We start from the raw sequence: 24,125 nt of genomic DNA, 5'->3' as shown, positions 1-24,125 counted from the left end.
ACGAAATTGTAAATCTGAACAAGGATTCAAGAAGAAATTAGGCTTGTACTCTTTAGAAGAACAGTAACAAGCGTGTGTTGTAACTTTTGTTTCTTTCTGAAAAACGAGAGGTAATTTTTTTCACTTCATGATATCTTTTACGGTAATATTGTTTTTTCATGAAAACTGAGAACGGGATTTCTTCTTTTTAAGGGTGGAATTTTGAATTTTACTTATTGTTTACTGAAATATGATAGGTGATGTGTGTTTTAAGTGAAAGTGTATGGAAATATTCGCTGTTTGTGAAAAGTGAACGCTGATTTCCTATGTGTAATTGTGTGCATTTTTCTGCTATTTTGTATTGTCACAAAGGATGTGCCATTTCCAACAGGGTCGTGTGAAAACGGGGGGAAAGCCGGACGTCACCTCGGCAGGCTTTTTTTTTTGTTGCCTTTTTAAGCATCCCCTTTAAAAACTACATTGTTTGCTTCTTATTTGGTACCTTAAAACACTTTAATGTGCGTTTTGAATTCTTTCCTTCGAATATTTCAAAAACTCTTTGAAAATTTGTTTTAAAAGACAGTGATTTTCTAACGAGGCATTCAAATGAACCCGACCATGCGCTCTGTCTTCACGTCCCGTATAAAGTAGAAACGCTACTTTAAAACATAGGCCTACTTTGGCTCAGTTTTGACAAAAGAAAAAATTAGCAGTTGGTTAGCTCGGCTATGCCACCGTATACACAGCTTTATTGTTTGCCTATTTCTCTGCACCCGTTGCAGATAACGGGAATTTCTTGTGATACAAAGAAATGTATGAGTAGAAGCTCTTTATTGTGTATTTTTTTAGTTGTCTTTGTTATACCTGCGGTCGCTCTCTAACGACGCTTTTTTTTAGTAGAACGGGAGCTGCAATCTTGTCAAGCTGTGTACTACAGGTTTTCTCCGTCACTTCTTTTTCTGCCGGTATGTATTAGGCAGATAAACATCTAACACAAACAAATTAAGTGTTAAAGTAAATTTGCGTGCAGCGGCGGATTGCTCTGATTTTTTTCTTCTTTCTCTCTTTTAGGCGATGCCACGGAACACGGCAAAGTGTTCAGTTTGTTAAAAATAAATTGTTTTTTTTCTGTTCAACCCACCACGTGTCAGAAACTTAAGCAGAGAGGGCTACAGGCGTTGCCTGCGTGCATACATCGGGTGAACATGATTGATGAAATATACTGGGCTGACATAGAACGCCGGTATGTTTTCGACACCTGGTTACTCAAGTCACTGCCAAACCACGGTTAATACATACCAATTACGGAATTGTTACACGAGAACGAACACTTTAAATTCGAGTAGGGGGATTGCTGTTTGGCAGAGTGGGAGCTTTCCGTAAGATTCTGAATTACGGAATTCACGCTAGAAGGAAACGTACACCTTACATTTTAGCATGCATGGAAGTTCAGCAATAGAGATCAAGTAGTCCGTTTAACAAGATTTTTGTTATCCTGAAAATGTCCATTCTTGAAATTACGGAAAGTGCTCTGCAGTTCATTACTTCTGGGTTGTTCCCTAAACCGGAGGTTTTTTTATACGGTGTAAAGAGCAGCCTTTCAAAAAGAGTTATCGTGCACGTTTTTCTTGCTAGGGCCTATCGTTACGTTTATGCCTGTGAATATATTATCCTGCAAGGTTGTTCGACGATGACAATGCATCCGAAAAATGATTTGTTGAAGCCAATCGGCTGCAACCTTTAAGATTGCATGAATACTGAGTGCTGACAATTGAGTTTTAAATATCCCTGTGTACGGATAATACCCGGGAAAACACGTTTTCATAAAGATATGGAAGGCAACACTTTCAAATTTTAGTTTGTAGCCATATTGGTCCTTTGCCTTAATTACGATTTTTCCTACGGCTACACATCGATTGTCCGAACTATTCTTAACGAGCTTTGAACACGAGAATTTCACTGGTGAGCAAACTCTCCTCTCTGCTACAAAAATATTTCATATTTATTTTTTGCTAAGTAAACACAATATTAGTGTATAACATCGGATACAGAAAAATGCAAAAGTCGTTGGGTATCTTTAAAATTTTCGCCTTTCCTGCGTAGGTGCAATAGCCCACAAGCTTAAGAGTTTCAATTACTCTCTCGCTGCTGCGGGATTATTGGTCTCTCCAGGCTCCGGCTTGATAGTATCAGAACAAATATTTTTACAATTCTTGCGGTCCAGTAACCTGAGTTGTCAAAAGCAGCCTATGGATGTATTTTTATTGCTTATGTGAGGCATGATAGCATTGCAAAATAAATGTCAGGTACTTGCTCCGAGGCCACATCTTCATTAAAACATCGAGACCCAATAGACCTTTCCAGAAACTGCAGCGCCGCTCCTTCCCCTGGCGGGCGCGCGCAAGGCGTCATGGGAACTGCGTGCGCGCGCGGGGCGAGCGGCGACGCGGTGGTCGCGCCGCGTGCGCGGAGCGAGCCCGTCAAAGGACCAAGTTTAAGTAGCGCGAAAGGATGGGCTTGCAAAGTTATGTTGCGCATCAATTAAATCACCTTTAAACCATAGAACCCAAAATAAGAAATAAACTCCGCATCCTTCTGAAACTGCCTGCACCGCCTGAGAACCTTTTGTCGTCTGCTAGCAACGTCGTCGGCTAGCTGCCAGTTGAAAAGCGTCTTCGCGCTTCTTGCTGCCCGCGGGAAAAGAGAAATTCCTCAACACGAGGAAATAAAAAACAAATGTGACACTTGAGCTCCCAGAGAAAAATACAAATAACCAGCTCTTGCCTCCGGCAGCCCGCGGGGAGCCGAGTGGGAAAACAAAGAAGCCCATATCGTGTGCACACGTTATTCGTGATGAATTTCCGCGTGTGTAAAGCTACACTCGTTTACGACCTGCCTTAGCGTTTGTAGTTCACGCGATACTGACGATATGGCGCCAAGGAAGCTGCAGGAGGCGGGAAAACGTGCTGTGTGATCGGATGGGACAACAATACGCTACGAGACAGGCATGTTTCATTGCACAAGTTTCCGAAGGACAAGAAACTTAAAAAGGAATAGGTTCGCCAGATAAATCGCCAGGGTTGTGATGGCCGATTCGCTTTGTCGGAGCCGTCCGAACATCACAGCATATGTGGAGCCCATTTCAACGCGAGCAGACGCAAATGTTACATGGACCGTATGCGACCATTTTTCCACACCGGGTCTTCTCCGAGAGGTGTCCTCCGGTAAAAACAGGTACGCCCAGCATTATAACGTAAATTATGCTTTTTATATGTTTTGTTTCCTTGCTGCCGCGAAGTGAATGAAACGCCGCCCTTCCTAAGCGCCCGTCCCACTTCCAGGCATCCAAGACGAACTAGTGATATGCAGCACTGTCGAGATACCTCTGTCAGCTCAAAGTAATGAACGCCCGTTTTGTAATGAATTTTAGCACAAACGGCGTAACAGGGCATGAAGCAATATTTTAACTCCAGCAGGCAACGATGCGGTCTCTCCAACGAAAACGACTGCCTGCAGCCCGTTTCCTGCGGCATTGGAGGAACGGGGTTTCTGCTGTAGTGAGTTCAGCATTTCGACTATTCCTTTTCGGTCACTCATTGTGGAATTATTATTTCCCACTTTTAAGGTGTGGTGTACTTCCTGTGAGAAAACAAAGGAGACAGCTCGTCATAGCTGACCCAGGATTCTTGATCGAAGATGAGCTCCGTGAACTTGGCGTTAAATTGAACAGACCCCCCCATGTTAAATGGTCGGCGTCAACTGACAGTAACGGAGGAAACACGCACACGGCAAATCGCCAACCTCAGGCGACACGTTGAGCGAGTTAGTCGAGAAGTGAAGAATTTGAGAATACCGTCGTATGTTTTCCCTAATGCGATGGCTGACAAGCCAAACCAGATACGGAAAATTTGTTGCTACCTGAGCAACTTCACACATGAACCACTTCTCAATTGATAATTTTGCAAAATGTCAACTATGCGTGTTTTGTATTAGCGCCCTCTGAACAGTTTTACCTTTTAGTCGGTATTGGTTAGTTTTTCTAACGGAGTAATTAAAAGTGTACATGTCTTTTTTTCGACTGAAATAAACATTTCTATTTTCATATTTACACACAGCCGAAAACATCAAAAGAGCTTAGGATTGCACTATAAGACTCGCCACCTCTTGGGCAACAGTACTTGAAACAAATGCAGACATAGTGTAGCATGAATGGACGGGATACACACTGCAACTCCCCAAAATGCAGCAGTTTGTTAAAGAAATGCGGGCGGTGGTAAGAAGGCTGAAGTTTGAAAAAGAAGCCAGTGAAGAAAACAGCTGTCCAGGACTTCATTGATTGATTGTGGGGTTTAACGCGCCAACGCAACGCAGGCGATGAGGCGCGCCGTAGTGGAGGGCTCCGGATTAATTTTGACCACCTGGGGATCTTTAACGTGCACCGAAATCTCGTACACACGGGTGTTTCTGCTTTTCGCCTCCGTCAGAAAAGCGGCCGCCACGGCCGGTAATCAAACCCGCGACCTCGTGCTCAGCAGCGCAAAGCCTTAGCCACTGAGCCACCGCGGCGGGTCAGCTGTCCAGGACAGCAGATGTTCTGCATGCATCACACAATGTTAAACGCCGAAGCTGTACCGTCAACAAATGCTGCCTCCACAGGCGCTGTCGCGCACGGCCCGGTTTGGCACGGTAGAGCTACATGAAGAGCGGCCCGGGCGGCAGCGGCGGCGGCTGCTGCGGCGCTCACAGTTCCCAGGCTGCTTTGCGGCCGCCGTTTGGGGGCGCGCGCAACTTTCCGGAAAGGTCTATTATTGACGAGTAAATGGCTGCACAGAACAAAAACTGACATTTCAATTATAGGTTCCAGCAGTGACATTTAATTTGAGAAACCCTCACCTTGCGTCATAGAATTGAACATTAGGACTTTTCAAATGTCACGTGTCCTTGCAGTGAGAAATATATAAGCACACCGCACTCGGTGACTTCTTCACAGGTTCATCCTCAGGGTCCACTTGGTGAACTCGACACCTGCCGTTTTAAGGTGAGGTTTTTATTTTGAAAAGAAAACTGTGGTTGATATTATTATTACTTTAAGTCAAAAGTGTGGTCATATACTAAACTTTTTACAACATTTATGTCGACGATGAAAACGTACGTTTAGGGGTACCAAATTTCACCTATATGCCAAGTGATACATTCATTACATGTAAAAAAGAGTAGACGTATTTTGTTTTAAACTCTTATTACTTAGCAAACAAGCGATTGTTTAGCCGACAAACGTTAATAGCTTTACTATACACTTCAAAATTAAGGGAAAATGTTTGTTTAGTAAGCACTGAGGTTCTCTTGTAACTTTATAGATTTCCACAGAGTACCTCCAAGTATTTCGATGCCGTCACTCAAAAAATACCTGCGCAGTTTAAACACTACACGTTTAAGCGCCCACTCCGGAAATTGAAAATTAAGTGTCCGTACAGACTAACAGTGCCGACGCGCACAAAGACAAGCGGTAGCCTAAGCCACGAACATCTCGCATAATTGCTATCGTAGTTAGAAGCCAGTGGGGACAACCATAACCGCAAAGAGAAAGCAAAGACAATTTTCTTGCTTCTGAAGTTTTAACCTTGTTTTGGCAAGCAGAGGGAAGATTCTGTATGTGACCTACTAGTAGCTTGGTACGCGAGACGGAAGGCCGTACTGTATTCAGGGAACGGCTGGTTTGCAGCGATATATATGATAACAGTTTTTGAACGGAACCCTACTATGCGATCAGCTACAGCAGCGTACGTACGTGAGATACCGAAAACTTTGCAGCTGCAACCACTTCACAATCACTTCAGAATTGGCACTGTACGCAAGGCAGGTACATATTTTTTACAAGCCAAGGGGGAGTAATTTTGCAAAACATTTACATCACTAGCTGCTAGAAACAAAAAGTCAAAATTATTCTTTGCTAATCAAATTAACAGTTTAAGATTATTTCAGTGTAGTCGAGTGATAAACACATCATCAAAAGTGGCAACTGACTTTATTAAACCACGTAAATGGATTCAAATATCTCCTTGAAAAACACTACTAGAACAAGAATGGTGTGTAACTTACACCTCAGATTTGTGCGCTGTGTGTTATTGTTTGCAATAAAATGATTTCAACTTGACCCTTTTATTTAGGTGCTGCGATGATTGAACACTGTGATGTGAAACATCGTTGCATATATATGGGTCTGAAAGCCTTTCTCTTCTTCCAGATTATCATCATGAAGTTTCAAGTTGTGCTTCTTGCGCTGGTCATTTCCGGTCTTCTTCTTGTGTCGGGTAAGAAGGTTTACAGAAAAACGTAATGTTAGTTTCAGCCCCACGGTTCTTAAACCTCTTGATAAAACGGTTGAGTGTGCTTTGATAATAATCCAAGCATTTGAAACAAAAAAAGGTTTACTATTCATATCTGCGCACATGACGGCGGGGGGACGTACTTCAAATGCAAAGCGTTTATTTCTACTAGCTCTGTTCCAAATAAAACTCGAGGTGCAACAAAAGGATAACTGAACCTTGCTTTATTCATCAGAGTTCAGATGTTGAAGGACATAATTTACCGTCTTCACTTTTATATATAAATGACTGATTGTCTCACTATAAGTACCACCATATTCATGCAAGCAACCTTCCGATTTACGACACGGCGTAACTCAGTTAGGCAGAAATGCATATCCAAAGAGCTTGAATTAGGAAAATCGATTTTGCCCGGCTATGAAATAAACGATTTTTAGTGCTTAGCTTTTTTCTTTCTCTGTTTCCTATTTTTTCCTGCTGTCCGCTTTCAGCCTTGTTTTGCTATATTCTATGCGAGTTACGGCTTCTGCGCTGGGCCTTTTACTTATTTTTTGCTTCATAAACGATAAATGTTGTCACCTTCCAGATTCTGGTGCCACCCAGCTAAAACACGTGTTCATCCAGGACGGTGTTCTCTGTAGTATTTGCTCAATGTATTCAGCCTTGAATTTGACCGAATGAAGCTCTGCGACATTGCAAAAAGGGATGGGGTGTTTTGAGCTTTCCCGGTATTTTGACGTATTGAAGTATGACATCACGGTCCACTCGAACAAAATAAAGCGATGTCTGGGTTTATTTGCTATAGAATAGCAACATAAAAACCTCTGCGTAGTTTGTAGGGTGAAGATTACCCTTTACATTGCTGTAGGCTCAGCCGATATCAAATAAAAACATACATTCAGATATTGGCACGTTGGTAGTTACCTTAAGAAGTGGCTTCTTGATTGCCTCATGATGCTCAATAATCGGTTGTAAGTCGGCCATCATGCAAAGTTTGTAGATACCAAGCTGTCTGTTTTTTTCTTCGGTGTCTTCAGAAACCACAGTGGAAGCTGCTCCCATGCCGAGCGCCGATAGCCCCGCCGTGGAGCGCTCCGATGGAGCTGCACCTACCGAGCAGGAGCGGGCACCTCTTCCCCCAGGCTGCCTTGAATCTCTGTGTGGCTAGAAGATGAAGATGAGATGAAGCAGTGATCAGTGCCCGCTCGCTTTCCTCCTGCTCGCCCAATGATGGCACTATCGATGCTAAAATAAACAGCTGCTTTTCGCGCCAGTGTATTGATTCGTAAGAATTTTCATACACCAACAGTCACCATGTTATACCACTGTTGCCTGAGAAGGTGTGTACTGATTCTTTGGTTGCAGATGGTAATTGGTGCATCTGGGCAGACTTTTTGTGTGGAGCTGGGAAGCGCACCGTCTGGGAAGCGCACCGCGTATATTTTTATTTCTTTTGCAGAGAATGGTGTGCTGCAGATGGACAGGAGGGTGAGGGTGAAAGTCGTAATTGGCATCTTTGCGTTAAACATTAAACTGGCGTGCAGGTATTGGACATGGTGTACGACGTCATTCAAACATTTACTAACATCCCGCCTAAAGATACGACTACATTTCGCACTCGATGCTTTGAAAATTTAAAGGGAAATTTGGCAACCGGTATCTATACAAACAATGGTCTCTATAACCGATAGAAAGGACAGCCAGAATAAGCACTTTTAGAGGAGCAGCCCATTAGAGGCTGCGGCTGTTTACATCTCCTGTCGTTATCATCGCCGTAATCGTCGTCTCATGAAGTCACGGTACTAAAACTCCAGGAAACTCCTTTACGCCTCGCGGTAGAAGGTAACGCGCACTAAAAACACCCGCACACTCGCTTACATCTCGCGCTAGAGGGGTGCGAGCATAAAAGACAATAGACTTTGCAGCAAAGCTGTAAACCTGTACCTTCCAAAGATTTCATCACCGTTGGAAAAATGCCAAGGGGTCAAGAATGCACGCATACTCTGCATTCTTCGCCCCTCCCCAGGTTTCACGTTATTACAGTTGGCCCGAGATTTTGTTTCAACATAGTACTTATTGCGGCGATTGTTTGGATAACGGTAGGGTACAAGTCGACGGTATACGACCCTCACGAAGCAATGTCGACGACAACTAATGAACACCAATCGATTTCCAGAGTTCCTGCATTTATTCTGTTGCGGATGCAGTTACGTTAACCATATCCCTATGGTCGGTTATTTCAATGCATTATAAAACAGAAAAGTACGCCGCTGGTGCACGCCTTCCTTGAGATGCTGCCCCGCAGAGAATCCGGTCATATGCACTAAGGTATCAAAAACTAAATCAATAACTTGGTATGCACCAAGCCATCAATAAATAACTGAAAAATATTTTAATGAGCAAACATAAGAAGAAACAGATACAGCAAATTTGTGTCTGTAATAAAAACTGGTGTTAGCACTGTGACAAGTAGCGACGTTTTACCTTACCACATAGGAACGAGCCGCTCCAGCAGTAAATAGGAAAACTCTTAACCAGCGAGAATAGATGCTTTTAGCACCGTAGTCGTTACTTTCGCAGTGAAATCGCCTGTCTATTTTCTTTACTCCTTGTGGTCTATCCATAGAAAGAACCTACATTAGCTGGCCTGACAGTTATTATAGACGCATGAGTCAAATTAAAAAAAGGTCGACCAAACTAATATTGTTGGAAGTGGGAGTGGCAGGAGATCATCGGGAACACCTCACACACAATGTACTCTTTTATGGAATGATTCTCTTATCTCTCATCTTGCCACGGCAGATACCAGGCTTTTAGGTTGGGGCTGCAGATCGCAGTTGACGTGGATATTATTTATTTCTAAAGCCACACTAACGAACATAGGCTGTCAAAAAAGTGGGGTTCAATTTAAATATGGTTTAAATTGAAATCTCTAGGTACCCAATTGTTCCACTACAACAGCCACAATAAAACGGTGCAGCTTGCACAAGTTTTGGAAGGGTTACGAAACAGTAAAGCTGGCGACCCCTCATCCTTTGTATGAGACCCGCCTTTTGCTTCATCGTCAGCATTAGGAGCCCACCACATCCACTTCAGGACGAAGGCCTGTTTCATCGACCTCCAACTGCTCCTATCCTGCGTCGCTTGAGTCTACTGTTTGCCTCCGTATTTTCTTATTTAACCTTTCTATTGAGTAATCGGCCTTCCTCTTTTTTACACCCTCTCCCGGTGTGTACTCTATCACCCTTGCAGCCCACCGACTGTCATTTTGCCGAATTATGTTGCCAACCAAAGTCCATTTATTGTACTTGATGTGAACTATGATATCTTCTGCTCTAAATGGTTCCCCAATCAAGGAAGTTTTTCCAGTCCTAAGTGTTTCTCTGATGAATATTCATTCCGTGGCCCGTTTAGCCAAGCTAAGTTTTTTATTCAAATTGCTTAGCAAGGCGCCCATTCCCGCTCCATTAATCATCACTTCATATCTATTATCAAACAAGTTGCTAATAGTCCTGAATGTGTGGTAAGTCCGGATTGTTTCGTTGTAAAGCTTTCACATGTCACCGAAAGTGGAAGGTGTCATTAGGCGCTAGAAACTGCGCTCAAGTCCAAAGACAACGCACGCGCAACGAAAAAAAAAGAAATTCTGTGCTCCGGTTAAGCGATGATAGCTTAATAGACGCATTGCTCTTGTCATTCCCTCAATATTTCATTCAACGATGCTGCTAAGCAAAACGACCTCCCGCACGCTTTCGCAAGGAATGACCAAATTTTTACATAGTTCAGAGGCTCCCCGAAAAGAATCAATACTTTCCAGAAGCATGTCTATGTTCCACTCATTGGCATAACTTCCTAGGAAATATTTCCCTTTGCCTCTTTATCTCATCAATGTTTGAGGGTCCATGTCCCTAGGCAATTTCGCAACTCTTATGCTTTCTCTTGAGTAAGCCGCCGGGCCAAATATGAGGCAGATGCTGAACAATAGGTTTATATACCCACAGCCAAATATAAACGTTTAATTTCGGTGATAACGTTCTTGGGTCTGTACATGTAGCTTTGTATCTGTGTCTACATAGACGCTGAATATATTTATTTGAAGAAAAGACTAGTGTAAAGTTACCTTATTATTAAACACTAAATCTCGAGTGTAAGACTGAAATGTTTAAAAGGGCATATTTTGTTTTCACTGTATTGATTGATATTAGTTTTTATTTTCTTCAATCACGGCTTACGAGTGCTTTTGCGTTATCTATTTACACACTTTGCGTACACCAAGTATTGTACTTGTTTAGCCAAGTGGTTCATTAAGTTTTTGTTTTCCCTGCAGTCTATCTTTATCTGGGCCTCAACTTGCTTCGGCTGTTGGCCCGAAATCTTGTTGCATATTTGTAATCGCAAATTTATCGGATAATTATGAAAAAAAGAAAAAATTGTTGAGCCAAAGCAAAATACGACGCATGGAATGTTCTCAGGTTTTGTAACGAGATGGACCCAGGTTCCATTCTTACTACGGGAACTGTTTTCTTTCAAAGTGGTTGCTCATGTTATTGTTCCCCGCCGCTGCAAACCCGTAAAGCTTTTCCTTTTGGGTAGTCCAGTGTCTAGGTTGCCGGATTCACCATGAAAAATTACTTTTATAATTCTATAATTGATTGAGTGATGGAAGAATTGATTGATCAGTTTATTGATTGATTGCATGAATTAACGCGCCGACACTGCACAGGTGATGAGACGCGCCATAGTAGAGGGCTTCGGATTATTTTTTCCCCTGACAATCTATGGCGCCTAAATCTCCAACACACAGGCCTTTTACCTTTTCTCCTCTGCCATAAAAGCGGCCGCCGTGCCGAGAAATTGATCCCGGGTTCTTGTCCTCACCTGCACAATGCCAGAGCCACTGAGCCAGCCATGCAAGAGCACGTTTTAATTCGCGGAGGCCTCTCCCTAACCACAAGTTTTAAAGCAACACTTCGTACCTCTACACGCCAAAAGTTGTGTAGCGACCACGGCGTCAACCAGAAAACACCTGCGAACAAACAAAATAAACTAGTGGCACCCCAAGGAATCGAACATGCATCGAATAAAAATGTAGAGCGAGATCCCATTCTTTTAGCAATTGAGCTACCGGCGCACGCGGTCAGGTAGGAGTCAGATGCTGTACGCACAAAGCACAGCTTCGAGTTAACCGGCATCATGTTTTCAGAATGGTACATGATAGCTTTATGCGACTTTTCGTGCTGCCAGGCGCTCCGCTCAAGTCACGGGTAGCGGCCGTGTAAGTGATAGTGGTTCGGGCATTTAGTCCTCGAGAAGAGTTTGGAATGGAGTTCAACAACGATACCTAAGAACCGACTGCAATCCGTAAAACGCACTTTGACCTAAAGTTCACGAAGAATAGAACTGCTGTGAAAACGCAAATTCTCAGTGCGTGTAACACTCATCATAACGCCGTTCTGAACATCGCGCTGCAGTGTAATCTCAAAGAACGTGTTGCAGGTCTCCACACCTCCACAAGGTGTATTGCCCGCGTATTTTTACTGGAAAGCAGCATATTTTAACCCCCTCCCCCAGTTTTTGCTCTGGTGCAGTGGTTTGCACGGCGCCTATCCAGTGCTTCTCCTCGCCACCGCCGATCCGCATTCCACGGCTGCTATTCTCCTCGCAACCAGCGATGCATTTTTGACAAGTTTCCCAATCGGCTGACAATTGCGCTAGCACCGTTATCAGAAACTGCACTTTTCACTCCCATTGGGACGTACGCGTGTGGTTCACTCGCGATAATAGTAGTGGCGATAAAAGGAGCATCGGCACGCACAGCAGCGCGAATGCACGCAAAAACAGCGCAAAGCTGCTACCCCAGAACATGCAGTACTATTTGCCTAATTTCAAATCTGATTTCGTTGATCGCCATTTCGGTGCCAGTATCGAATATTGCGATAATTTCTGGTTTATTAACAACGTCTTAAAAAACGGAAACGCCTAAGATTTAGCCAGAAAGGTGGTGGTGCATCGGGTTCTCGTCAAGCGATCCCCGCAAAGAACTTGCACCGCTGTATAGTTGATGGTGTGCAAAGCCTGCGAGCCATGGGGCGGCCACCAGTCATTTGCTCCTTGGAGGCCCTTAGATCAACCGATGAACAAAGCCGCGCATACCAAAAGGAGAATCAACGTCGCCGCAGACAACCACGAACCGGGTAAGCTGAGGCAAAGAGCCGAAATTTCAGCAATCAAGGCGACGCACAACAACGCAACACCGAGAACGCCGCGAAGCTGCGCCGTTACCGCGCCGCCACGCAGGACAATGCCTTCAAAGGTGTACTTTCAAAATTTAAAAGCAATTTCCTCGATCGTCATTTCGGCGTCAGTTGTGAAGTGTGGGATAGATTCGGGTTTCACAATGACGTGCTCAAAATCGGAAACTTTAAAGATTCGGGTTGGAAAAACCCCACGCTTCGATTGTGGCCGAATACTTTCATAAAAGGTCTTCCAACGTTGAGGTGTTCGTCCTAACTAAAGGTGGAGTCCTCCTCACTGAATAGCTTTATGCCTAAGTACGCGACCAGTTTCGGCTACGTATTCCTGCCGCGCACAATTCATCTTCGCCTAAACGAGGTCGAGGTTCGCCTGATCACACCCCGTTTGATGTTTTTGTGCATAAGGCGTCTCTCTCACGTACGCGGTCAGTACGGTATCGGAGGCCAGATAGTTAAGGTTCCCATAGATGTGCAAAGAACCCTGCAGTGTCTCCCTCGCCACATCGTGGACGACAGCGCGGTAGACGTTTACATCAAGTGCCGACTCACACAGAAGCCGACTAACAAGTCAGGAGTGGTCAAGAACGATGTAATCAAGGCCTGGTAGGAGTACTTGATGGATGCGCGTCTGTACAAGTGCTACATCTCCGGAGATGCTCCGGTACACGACGAAGTTGAGGCTTGAATGAGGTGATGGAAATCAAAAAGCCCGTTCAGTGCGCCTCGGATATTCACTCCGTCAGTCGGGCAGTCGTGTACGACGAGATGGGTCTCGCGGGAGGCACTCACAACTTAGCGTTTGCACCGGGGGCGGGCTTTACTGAGGTTTTGCTACTTTGCTACGCGCATGGAGACGAATAGGCGTTCCTTCAAATCTACACCGGGCACCCTTGAAAAATCACCAGTGTACATCTTACACCACTAGCAAATGCGAGCCGAGAGATAATGCGCACGGACAGGCGCGGCGTTGAACGGGATCATATTCTCTATATGGCAATGAAGGTCATCCCCTGCAAGGTGGTCGAAAAAACTCTGACCTTCCGGATGAACAAGGCCATTAACAAGATTACTACAAGGCAGTTACAAGACGGGGACGTCGTGCGAGAGGCGGTCATCACGGACTTGACGTTTATGCAATGCGTTGCCAACACAGCCCATTACTGGCAATAACAAAAGAAGGAAGTGTTTTTTATGATCAGGCAACCGCGTAAGCGGTGGGCTTCTTCTTGACCACGTCTGCCTCGAAAGTACACCGGATCGGCTCATCGCCATGCTAGATCTTCTGAGAGCGCACAGTACTTATGAAATCCAGAGGTCCATCGAAGACATGTTCTCCATGGATATAGTCGAACTCCGGAACAAGGATCCGGTCGCATGTGAGACCTACGCTAACAAACTCTTCGATGTTTTCCTTAATGTTCCTAAAGTCTGGGTAGTCTCTCCATTAGTTCGTTCAGTTGAGTTTGTTTATTTAACCAAACCATGTCTCGGGAGGAGAGGCAGAAGGCAGAATAACTCTGCCTAGCGGCGGCCATCTACCTTTACCCGCACCTTCACCCGCACCTTTTCCCGCAGGGATACCCGTTCCTTTAAATTTAAACATACAATTCCGCAGTTCCCCTATCCAGGAATCAACATCAACTCGGTTTTTCGGAGTCCTGTTCCAAAAAAATCTCTCGTGAACACCACACGTACAATCACTTAGATCAAATCTCTGTCGTGGAATTGGAATTTTTAACAAGCTAAGACATTCCCTACCAGCAGTTGTTAAACGCGATATATATTATGCGCTCGCCCACTCACGTATGAGTTACTGCTGTTTAGGTTTGGCGACCACAACTCAGTCTAACCTAAGAAACCTTTTAAAGCTACAAAGAGAGGAATGCGGGCTTTTTCCAACCTGCACAGAACTGAAAGCGTAGCGCCGTACTTTGAAACTTATAAGTATTCGATATCCGAACTTTATACAAATACAAACTAAGCCTAGATATCTTCCATCAGCATAGGACCGATAAAGCACTGTTTAAAACTAACTACTCCCGAAAAACACCTGTTACGAACTACGAAGAAATCTAATGGAAAAACCGCGCTCTCGAACAAAAATATGGTACTCAGAGATTACCATCTCAAATACCTGATCTGCTAAACGAAAACACAATTTTATTGCATAATTTATATAGTTCTATAAGAGTGATAACTTTCAAAATACTTGTAGAAAAATACTCTTTGGAAAAATGCCATCTGAAAGTTAATTTAGATTTGAAATGTGTGACAACCTATTCGCAGTGTTGTATTTTATATACCTCACACGACTGTTTTGTTATGTTTTGTTTTCATCAGTCCGTGTACACAAAATCTATTATCCTAATTTCATTGTTTATGCAATGGCTTAAGCAAAAAACCCTTTATTTACCTGAGGTGATAGTTAATTCTGTTCTGCAGTTATGTACATCTATTTGGTGTTGTGTGTGAAAATTGTAAACAAATTACAACTCGAAGCTTCTACAGCGATAGGGTGCCATTGCCCAGTCAGGCATGGTTTTGCATTTCGCCATGTACCCCAAGACAATCGTGAAAAAGTTCTCCTTGTTGCACATACCTCGAAAAAAATATAATTGTTTTACGGACAACATGAATGTCGGTACTCGCGTGCGACCGCTTCATATGCCGTAGTATGTGCCGTCATGAGACGGTTTACTTGAATACTGTTTTAGGTATACCGTTAAAATTATGTTGCCTACCTGCTGTAAGTGCAAAAAAAAACTTTGCTTTCGTGTTTTTCTGCTAAAACTTCATCTTCCTAAACTTTTTCGACTCGTGTCACGGTCTCTATCTTTTGCGTAGCATATATCTGTTATCATTACGGTTTTTGTGATTTGTCATTGTTTTATATAGACAACAATTGTGTTGATATAGTTTGCCTGTGATGTCATTTGGTTTGTTGCATGTTTATAACTTCATTGACTGGTGCTTGAATGTGCGTCGCTAGTGCTGCTGCCGTTGCGCTACATCAGAGACCAGGCCTCGTCATGCGGTCCGATCGGGCTCGATCAAGTGGACTTTAACAACTTTTGCCCCATTTGCCTCGGCAGAAGAATAGAAATTATTCTACCTTGCACGGTGAACTTGTATTCTGCCTAAAAAAAATAAACAAACAAACCTTTGACATGTAACATTGCAACATTGTAGCAATGTAGCATTTGGCCACAACACCATACTCAGAGCTGTCGAGAAATCTTTGTAGGTTGTGAAGTACAGGCGTGTGATACGTGGATGAGACATTTGGGATATTGAAAGCGCTATTCGTATTTTGGGAGTAATAGGTTAGACGTGCTGGCAAAAATATCCAGTGGCTGTCACGAGGCACAAAGAGACAGCAGATATAAAGAACAGGGGTCTACTAATATGTTTACTATTTACCCCAAAATTAGCAATATTTGATTTAGCTGCAATTCTTTTATTCTATTTCGAAAGCAAGAATGCATATTAGAAAAGCTGAGACAAACCATCCTTCATCATGTCAGTACAGACTATGCTGGTACAAGAAGACGCTGTATAATAGCCTGTGTGGTATATATGGAAACAGCTTCGCTGAATACGTTGGCAAAGAAATCGTGTTTGAGTTCAAACGAGTCCAAATAGTCCAAAGCTGCTTCACCCATCCCTACAATTTGCCTGTTGAATAACTGGCTCAACACCGGCTGATCATAGTTGCATATCAGCTTAACGTTTCACGCACTAAAATATTCGCACGATCTTCGGATTCCGTGTAATGGTGAGCATTTCAATCTAAAAGTTTGTTTCGATTGAGCACAGTGTTCGGTTGAATTATCGATCGGCATCGGGAAAAACACTTTCAACAATTGGCTCTTACAGTGTCAAGTGCACATACGTTTGAAGGACGCGGATGGAAAACCGAAAAGAAAAATAGGTGATGTGTGTTCCTGTTTGAGGCAGATGAGTTTGCTTGATGGCTGAAGAAACAATATATAGTATAGTGGTGTACCATGATAATGCAAGTATTGAGCTGCACTATTCCACAAAAAAGAGTCCTCTACTCCAGCTCAAAATTTAAATTAACCGCGCTTGACTGCGTGTGCACATGTTGGCATGGTTATTTGCCGAGAGGGTTACGTGAGGCAGAGTTAGATCCGCATAGCCGAGAAATGCTTTGCTTTTTGATATTTCAAAAGAAACGTGATACTTGATATCTGTTTGGTAGAAACTCTTGACTGCCAGTGTTGACATTCTTCAAATTATTTTGTCCAACGTAACACTGTCTGACTTCGCAAACAGTAAACTACATTTGGACGCCCAAAAAGTTCAAGTACGTTTGGTTATAATGTAACTTTGTGATGAAATGAAGACTTGTACAAATACGCAATGCTAGTGAAAAATAGTGTGTCCTCTATCGGTGACCTTTATTGCCGGCCGAAATTCCAAAGGCGCATTACTTCCTGCTCACCGACAGAGAATGTCTAAAACACAACTTTTGTTTGCTATTGCAAACATGGCGCACTTATCATCCGACACAAAACATCACAAAATATACAAAGATTGGGGTGTGTTCAAATTTTATATACAAGGCCTACGAAATGTTTTCGTTTTGTCATGTCAAAAAACGTCGCCGTATATATTTACTTGCTTTCAAATACCTTTATCGCAAATGTCCAGTGGGTAACATCTTACCTAAAAATGTCTGGAATTTGTGTGCGCAGCTCACCGGAAGATAAAACAAGTGGAAGATAGATTTCACTCATTCCTCAGGGTGGACAGGGCCCTGAAAAATGAAGGTTGAGCGGTGTTGTTGATAAGAGATGTCAAGCCCAACCTTGTGATACTAACATTTTTAAACATCATGACATTTTTATATGTGTTTGGTTTCGTAAACAACTAAAAAGAAATTTTTTAGTAATCTTGTCCGCCCCAGTCATATTCCGTAATTTCTGACACGGTAATACGTAGTCACTAGAAGACAAAAAAACATGAGGAATTTTGGCTAGTCACGTGTCTCACAACGCGGGAAATAAAAGAGTGCCTCCAATCTTCGTTACGTCGTTGAATTTTAGGCCGAGACTACAGGCGACGAGAAACCCATCTTCCTTCACAGAAGGTAAGTTTTGGAAACGTCTAACAGCGATTTTTATTTTAAAACCCTGATTTGTTTTTTGAAAAAAAAAACATCTGATGTGATGAACGCTTTTTCAACTAGTTGTTCAGCCCTAAGCTTAGGTAGTAGGAAGTAGCAACTTTGTGTCTATTTACAATAATTCGTAAAATTTTGTTCCGCACAATAGTGCATTCACACAACTATTGAGTGAGGAACGTGTTTTTATTTTTAAAATCGTGAATTGGGCGTAAAAACCAATATAACCGGAAGATAACTCAAATAATTTCACATGGGTCCTAATGGATCTCAACTCACTTTGCGGTACGTATTTTTACGGAACTAATTCTAAAGGTCTCAGCATACATAATACGTCATATTTTGCCACGTTGCTTCTGGCAGTAAAGCTGTTAGGCGATATGGGCGTCTGAAACTCCTTGTGTACATTCAGGACTTAACAAGTAAACACGAATTATCTTTGCCAACCCCCGCACAGTATGGAATTTTGCATACACGAAAAATTGCTGTTGACTGTCAAAACCAGCCCCCGCTGATTTATATGCTCAGGAGTTTAAATGAACAATTGCGTGCGCTCGGTGCTACTTAAATGAAACATGCGAGAAATCAGGATAACCTTTTTTTAGATTCGCATGTTCCAACGTTAAACCTTTGCCAGCATTGCTTAAAAATGTCAACTATAAGAAAGGACGGTATGTTGAAAGCATTTGAATTGCCCGCTGGCTCCCACCCTCAACAATTAACCGCGCACGCTCTCTCAATGAGCATGTAGCGTCGATGGCAGTAATTGCAGAGGTCGGACTCCCTTGCAAGCGGCTTGTCAAATTTCTAAGGCCGAATTTGTACTACATCCAAGAGGCGGAATAAAGCGTACCCGTTAAACCTCCGTACTGTTCTAAGCCAGTGTCATCCGTGCGTGCTTCTTGCCCTCTGTGCAGAGTCTTTGCAAATGGCTCTCTCTTTAGGAACCATTAACCAACTGTTCCAGCTTTCAACTTTGGGAAACATATACATGTGTATCTCAGCGACAACGGGTACAAATATGTTGTTGTAGAAGGCTCCACGAGTCTCCTGCCAAAGGGTATCAGATAGTTTTAATGAGCGCAGTTTAAATGTACCGTTCAACTGGCGCTTTCATATTCTCATGACCTCGGAGCCAGTTACCACACAACAGCGGCCGCTAAAATTTGTTACATAGAATGAAATTTCCGACGTCCGAATGTAACATCGAAAATAATCTCTATATTTTGGCTTGGCGCAGCCATACTCACATACTCAGACAAATATTCTCAAACGCGAGAGTTACTGGGCAGCTATTGCGTTTATTCGAGAATACCGCCATGCACAGGCTGCCGGTGTAAAGAGCAGGTATCCTCTTCCTACACGACAATTCCTTCTCTCATGCGGGAGCGTGGTTGTACAATCTCTAGTGCCAACGTGCCAAACTAGCACCGGTTTGACCTCCCTAAAGCATTATTTTCGTTTTTGTTTGAAAAAAATATGAAATGCTTTTAACAAGTCAACAAAGGTTAACAGTACACAATATGAGTAAAACTGAAGCCACCACGCCAAGTTTGTCTGTTCTACACCATAAACGCTTTATAATAGCATAAAGAATATATTTTTGTTTTTCAGCGTTTATATTTCTTGAAGGCTTCAGGACGTCCCTCAAACCACAACGAATCTATTGTCTGGCTTGCTTTTAGTTCCAGAAATTTATGTGCAGAGATAGCCATTTTTGACAAAAAAACAAACAAAGAATGCCGAACCACAAGCATTATCGGCTGCGACGAGCAAAATATTCAGTGCCGCTGGGCCCCAGGGATCAATGAAGCTATCCAAGTGCTTCCAATGAGTGGAAGCTTTTTCCGGCCGTTTGTTGTGCAGCGGGTAAATTATAAAAATGCGGATCAGAAATATCCTGAAATCAAGGTACACATAAAGAACAAGCTGGCATCATATGCAGAACACAGAGCGTACTTGAGTTGAAAAATGAGTTCCTAAAAATACTTGATTTAACTCCGTAATAGGCAGTGCCCTAAGGGAGGAAAGTTTGAGAATATTTTTACCAAGATGGGTTTACAATACGCTGATGGTAGATATAGGTTGCTATCAATAAGTTGGTCCGCCTTTAATCCCTCCGTCAGGTTTCTAGTCAATTCTAGCACAAAATAATTTGTTGACTCCACCTAAAACGCTTTTTGAGACAGGTTGAAAGGCGTAAAAAGTTTTCTTGATTAAGGTTCTTTAGGAAGAGCCCTAACATTGTGTCGTCGCATGTTTCTTGTTTGTCTTCCTTATTCGCGCTTCTTTTTGAAAGGGCCGAATATTGTGTGTACTCTATAAAAACTTTTTTATGGTAGGTTTTATAAGTATTTCGAGTGATGAAAAAACGCAAATACATTTGTTGTTCTACAGTCTTTTCCAGGTTGTCGTCATGAAGCTGCAACTTTTTCTTCTTGTTTTGGCTGTTTCGGGCCTTCTGCTTGCGTCCGGTAGGAAGTCTTACAGCAAACATTACTTGTTCAACGCATTTTGTTCATGGCCCACGTTCTGAAGCGTGCATAGATATCTTTTAGGGTCAATGTTAAGTAACCCTGCCTACAAACGTGGTGTCGCTCAAACATTTACACAGTATTTTCATTACATTAAGTTGAGTTAAATATCAGTTTCTACAGTGACCATTGGCAACTTTCCTCAGGGAATGCCAATATGAGGAAATAGTGGTTGTCTTGCACTTATTATGAAAAAATTCAGCGATTGAAGCCTTGCCCTCTGCATATTACGCAGCAAGCACTGAGAGAAAGAGAGTGTGTTTAATAGTAACGAAAAGCTTACCAAACAATTTCGTTTACCTTGCTACGCCATATACGAAGACAACAGCATAAATGTCCATGTATTTAAAAATGTGATTCCTGCATATTTCGTGCTTCCCATTTCTTCACGCGATTCTTTATAAACTTGCTATGGTTATAAGGGCAGCACTAATGAACCTTCATCGTCTCTTATTCTATGCTATAATTAATGTAGTAATTTTGTTATATAGAAGCAAAACTCCGTTTTGTAATGTTTTCAAAACCTAGGAGGGTAATAATTGATAGCTTATGCGGAAGCTTTTCCATTTTTTATTCACAAGTATTAGCTTACTGTCACTGTCCTTATTATGGGCCAGAATGTTGGGGTGACTATTTATTGCCTCTTGAGTTCGTGCATTTTTCTGTATGGTCGTAACCAGTACATCAGAATGCGCAGACGTGAAGTGTATGAGCATCGAATTCTCCACTTTCCCTCCATTTTTTACCAGGAAAAGCCGTACTCAACGATGCTCCCGATGCTAGAGCTGACATGCAAGCTAGCGAGCGTGCCGATGGCGAAGTTGCTGAAGAGCGACAGGGTGGCCTTAGCCCGGAGTGCCTTGCATCCCTTTGTGGCTAGGGGGTCAAACTGTAGAGAAACAGAGCTCAACCGTGCCAGCCTTCTTCGAGAAGGCCGGGGTATAGCTGGCTCTTGAAATAAAGCTTGTGCTTTCTAGTTCATCATGTTGAATGATTGCCATCTCTCGACTCACGCACATGAGTGGGTTGCGTGTATTTCGTGAGCATGTGTAAGCATATTTTTCTTGCTTTGTGTTATCCTCAATCCTACAGTTTTCCTTTTGAGTACGGTTAGTAAAAAAGGCTTTCAGATTTTATGTTTTATTTCTTTAGTTACGAAAGCTTCAGGGAATGACCATGAGGGTAACATTGTGGCCCAGACAAAATAATTTGTGTTTTTTTCTTGTTACCTCGAAGACCGTAATGTCACCTGCACAAGAGACATCTGCTTTTGGGAGAAACCCTGATTTGTGGTTCTATGGGCGTTTGAAACACGTACTATAATATTGTGAACACGCGTCCTCAGTGACATCAGGAGCGTTGCCATGGTTTAGAATATCAAAGTTGTTTGATGTAGTAGCCAGCAGTGGACCAGCCATGAAGAGGGATTAAACTACAAGATCCCACAGACGAAGACAGCCCCGAGGGTGCAGAAAGCGCTGATAAACGCACGGCTTTGTACGGCTTTGTTTATCAGCATAAAGTACGGCTTTGTTTATCAGCATAAACGCTGATAAACAAAGGCCCAGACAAAAGCATTTGTGTTTTTTTCTAGTGAGCTCCAAGATCGTAATGTCACCTGCACTAGAGGCATGTCATTTTGGTAGAAACGCTGATTTGTGGTTCTATGGGTGTTGGAAACCCGTACTATATGTTGGAAACACGTACTAAACACGTCCTCAGTGACATCATGAACGTTGCTGTTATTTAGAACATCAGAATTGTTTGATGTAGTAGCCAGCAGTGGACCAGACATGAAGAGGGTTGAAACTACAAAATCCCGCAGACGATGGAAGCCCCGAGGGTGCTGAAAGCGCCTGCAAACACATTCTAAAAACTTTAGAGAAATACTTTTCTTGGAATATAAAAAATATCCGTGATAACAACTTCCTAAGAATGCCAAAGTAAAGTACGCCTGTTTTTATAGCTATTCTATCCCGCCACGCAAGTGTTGACTTCACCTGGGAAATATAGGCAATGCATGCCTAACGCAATACACTAGGACAATATTAATAATCGTCCACCATTAGGCACTTATTGATTCAACTTGTGGTATTTTCTTCTTCTAGTTTAGGAGAGCTTCATCCCTATGTCCAAATAGAAAGGTTGAGATAACGACTGTCATGACTTTGTAATAAAATACGCCAATTTACCCATGGATTTTTGCCGTATGGTGCTTTGCGGAGAGGCTGTACTGCAGCACACGAAGAACTAACAAGCACGACAACATCCTGTGGCACCTGTGGCATTGAATTATTACAGTACTGTTGGAAAAGCACAAAGCTCTGGAGCGTAAATTCACAGTCTTACGCTATGGCAAAGTTTAGCGACTTAGGAGAAGGGGGTAGTATTAAAATTGGCTATAATATAAAATGCTGACTGCAATGTGGTAGGAAGGTAAATGAAGTGGTGGAGTAGATTTGTTACAAGAAAATTACAAAGAGCGGTGAGCAGACACTGATCTCCGCTTGGATTAGGAAGACTTCTGTAAAGCCAATCGTTAAGACTGGCTTAGCTGGACAATCCCACTTTTTCGGAGGCTTCTTGTGGGCAGTTTGCACAGCGAGGATAGTTCCTCAAATTGGGTGCAGGTCATTTTTGGCTGAGCAACGCGCGCACTCGTGTTCATCTAGACTACCGTTTCTTTTAGCGAAAAAACTGCTGTTCTTGCCGACACAGCTCAAAACAAAACGATGATAGTTTGCCCCTTCCTGGGCCAGTGTTGAAGAATGTCTAGACGCTTTTTATCTGGTGGCGTCTGTAGCTCCCTTCTTTTCATCTTGGGGCAGGGATAAAGGTACGGGCTAAAATTAAAAATGCTTAAATGCTTCAACTGTTTTGTCATAGCCTTCATCTACCTGCTTGTCCTGCATCCAAGATTATGGAGTTATGGCCGAAGGCCTCTCAGGATACTGTGTACGCTCGGACGAATGGGGTTGACCCGGCTGATGCACCTTCGCCCAGTAGATGGATTTCTTATTCCTTACAAACGAGAGGGCGCCTTGACATTGCCCGATATTCTTGCGTGGGTTGGTACCTAAAAAAAACTGGTAATGATTTCAGTACTGGTGCGGGGTTGAGGAAACAGCAGGTCTGGGTTCGACCTAACTTTTCCATGCACTGTGCGCGCATCCAAGAAGAAAGACAAAGCAGCCACATTCCTCCTGTACAAATCCGTTTTGGACTTCACTGTTACACAAAGACAATTAGAGTATGCGCAGCGTTTTCTTTAGTAGCACTCATCTTCATCCTGTTTGCCGTCTTCCAACGAAACAACCGCGTGGGGCAAAGGCGTCTTGTACCGCGTACTCCGCTCGATAGACATCGAACTCATCCTCAGCTTCACAACTCGCCGTCTTCACGTGTGGATGGTGGTGGTGATGATGATGATAATAATGATGATAATGTCCTCAAAGATTTTGGCATGTACCCACAAGGGGGGAGGGGCATTGGCCAGGGCTAAGTAGGTTGTTGAAATACCTGGGGACTTCAAAATTATAAATAATTTCCGGACAGAGGCTGTAAAAGAATACTCAGTTATGAATGAAACCCGAATTACCCATTAATTAGCAACCTTCATCAATTCAAACCACCTGAAGCAGAGAGAAAATTTTCAATGCAATATATATATCTTTTTTTTGCAAACCCCATGTTTGATGCGCCAATGGATAATATAAGTGAAATTAAAAAGGCCAACCCCCAACGCCCAATTGGCTCCTTTAAAAGCAGTTGTCTAGCTGTTGAGAAACGACTGCATTTGAGAAAAAAATGTTCGATTGTTTCAGGGAGCTGGCAGCGCACACATAGTTCCGTAAGTGAAAGTCCTGATTTGAACAGTAGAAATTGA

General features: G+C 42.9%; 2 long non-coding RNA genes across 2 annotated transcripts in view; both read left to right on the top strand.

The window, feature by feature from the left end:
* The first annotated feature begins 4,992 nt into the window (after positions 1 to 4,992).
* The window catches only part of LOC144146808 (uncharacterized), an 80,116-nt gene continuing 60,983 nt past the window's right edge, over positions 4,993 to 24,125 (top strand). The window contains exon 1 of the long non-coding RNA XR_013317717.1: positions 4,993 to 5,017. This is a non-coding gene — a long non-coding RNA (uncharacterized LOC144146808). The remainder of the gene's footprint in view (positions 5,018 to 24,125) is intronic.
* LOC144144833 (uncharacterized) lies at positions 17,595 to 21,220 on the top strand. Its single transcript, XR_013317345.1, has 3 exons — positions 17,595 to 17,672; positions 20,103 to 20,179; positions 20,989 to 21,220. It is a non-coding gene; the product is annotated as an uncharacterized LOC144144833 (long non-coding RNA).

Source organism: Haemaphysalis longicornis, unplaced genomic scaffold, assembly GCF_048455015.1.
Source record: "Haemaphysalis longicornis isolate Haplotype H1 unplaced genomic scaffold, Haemaphysalis longicornis Haplotype H1 scaffold_7, whole genome shotgun sequence".
Classification (NCBI taxonomy): Eukaryota; Metazoa; Arthropoda; class Arachnida; order Ixodida; family Ixodidae; genus Haemaphysalis; species Haemaphysalis longicornis.
This window is presented reverse-complemented; position numbering and strand designations above follow the sequence as displayed.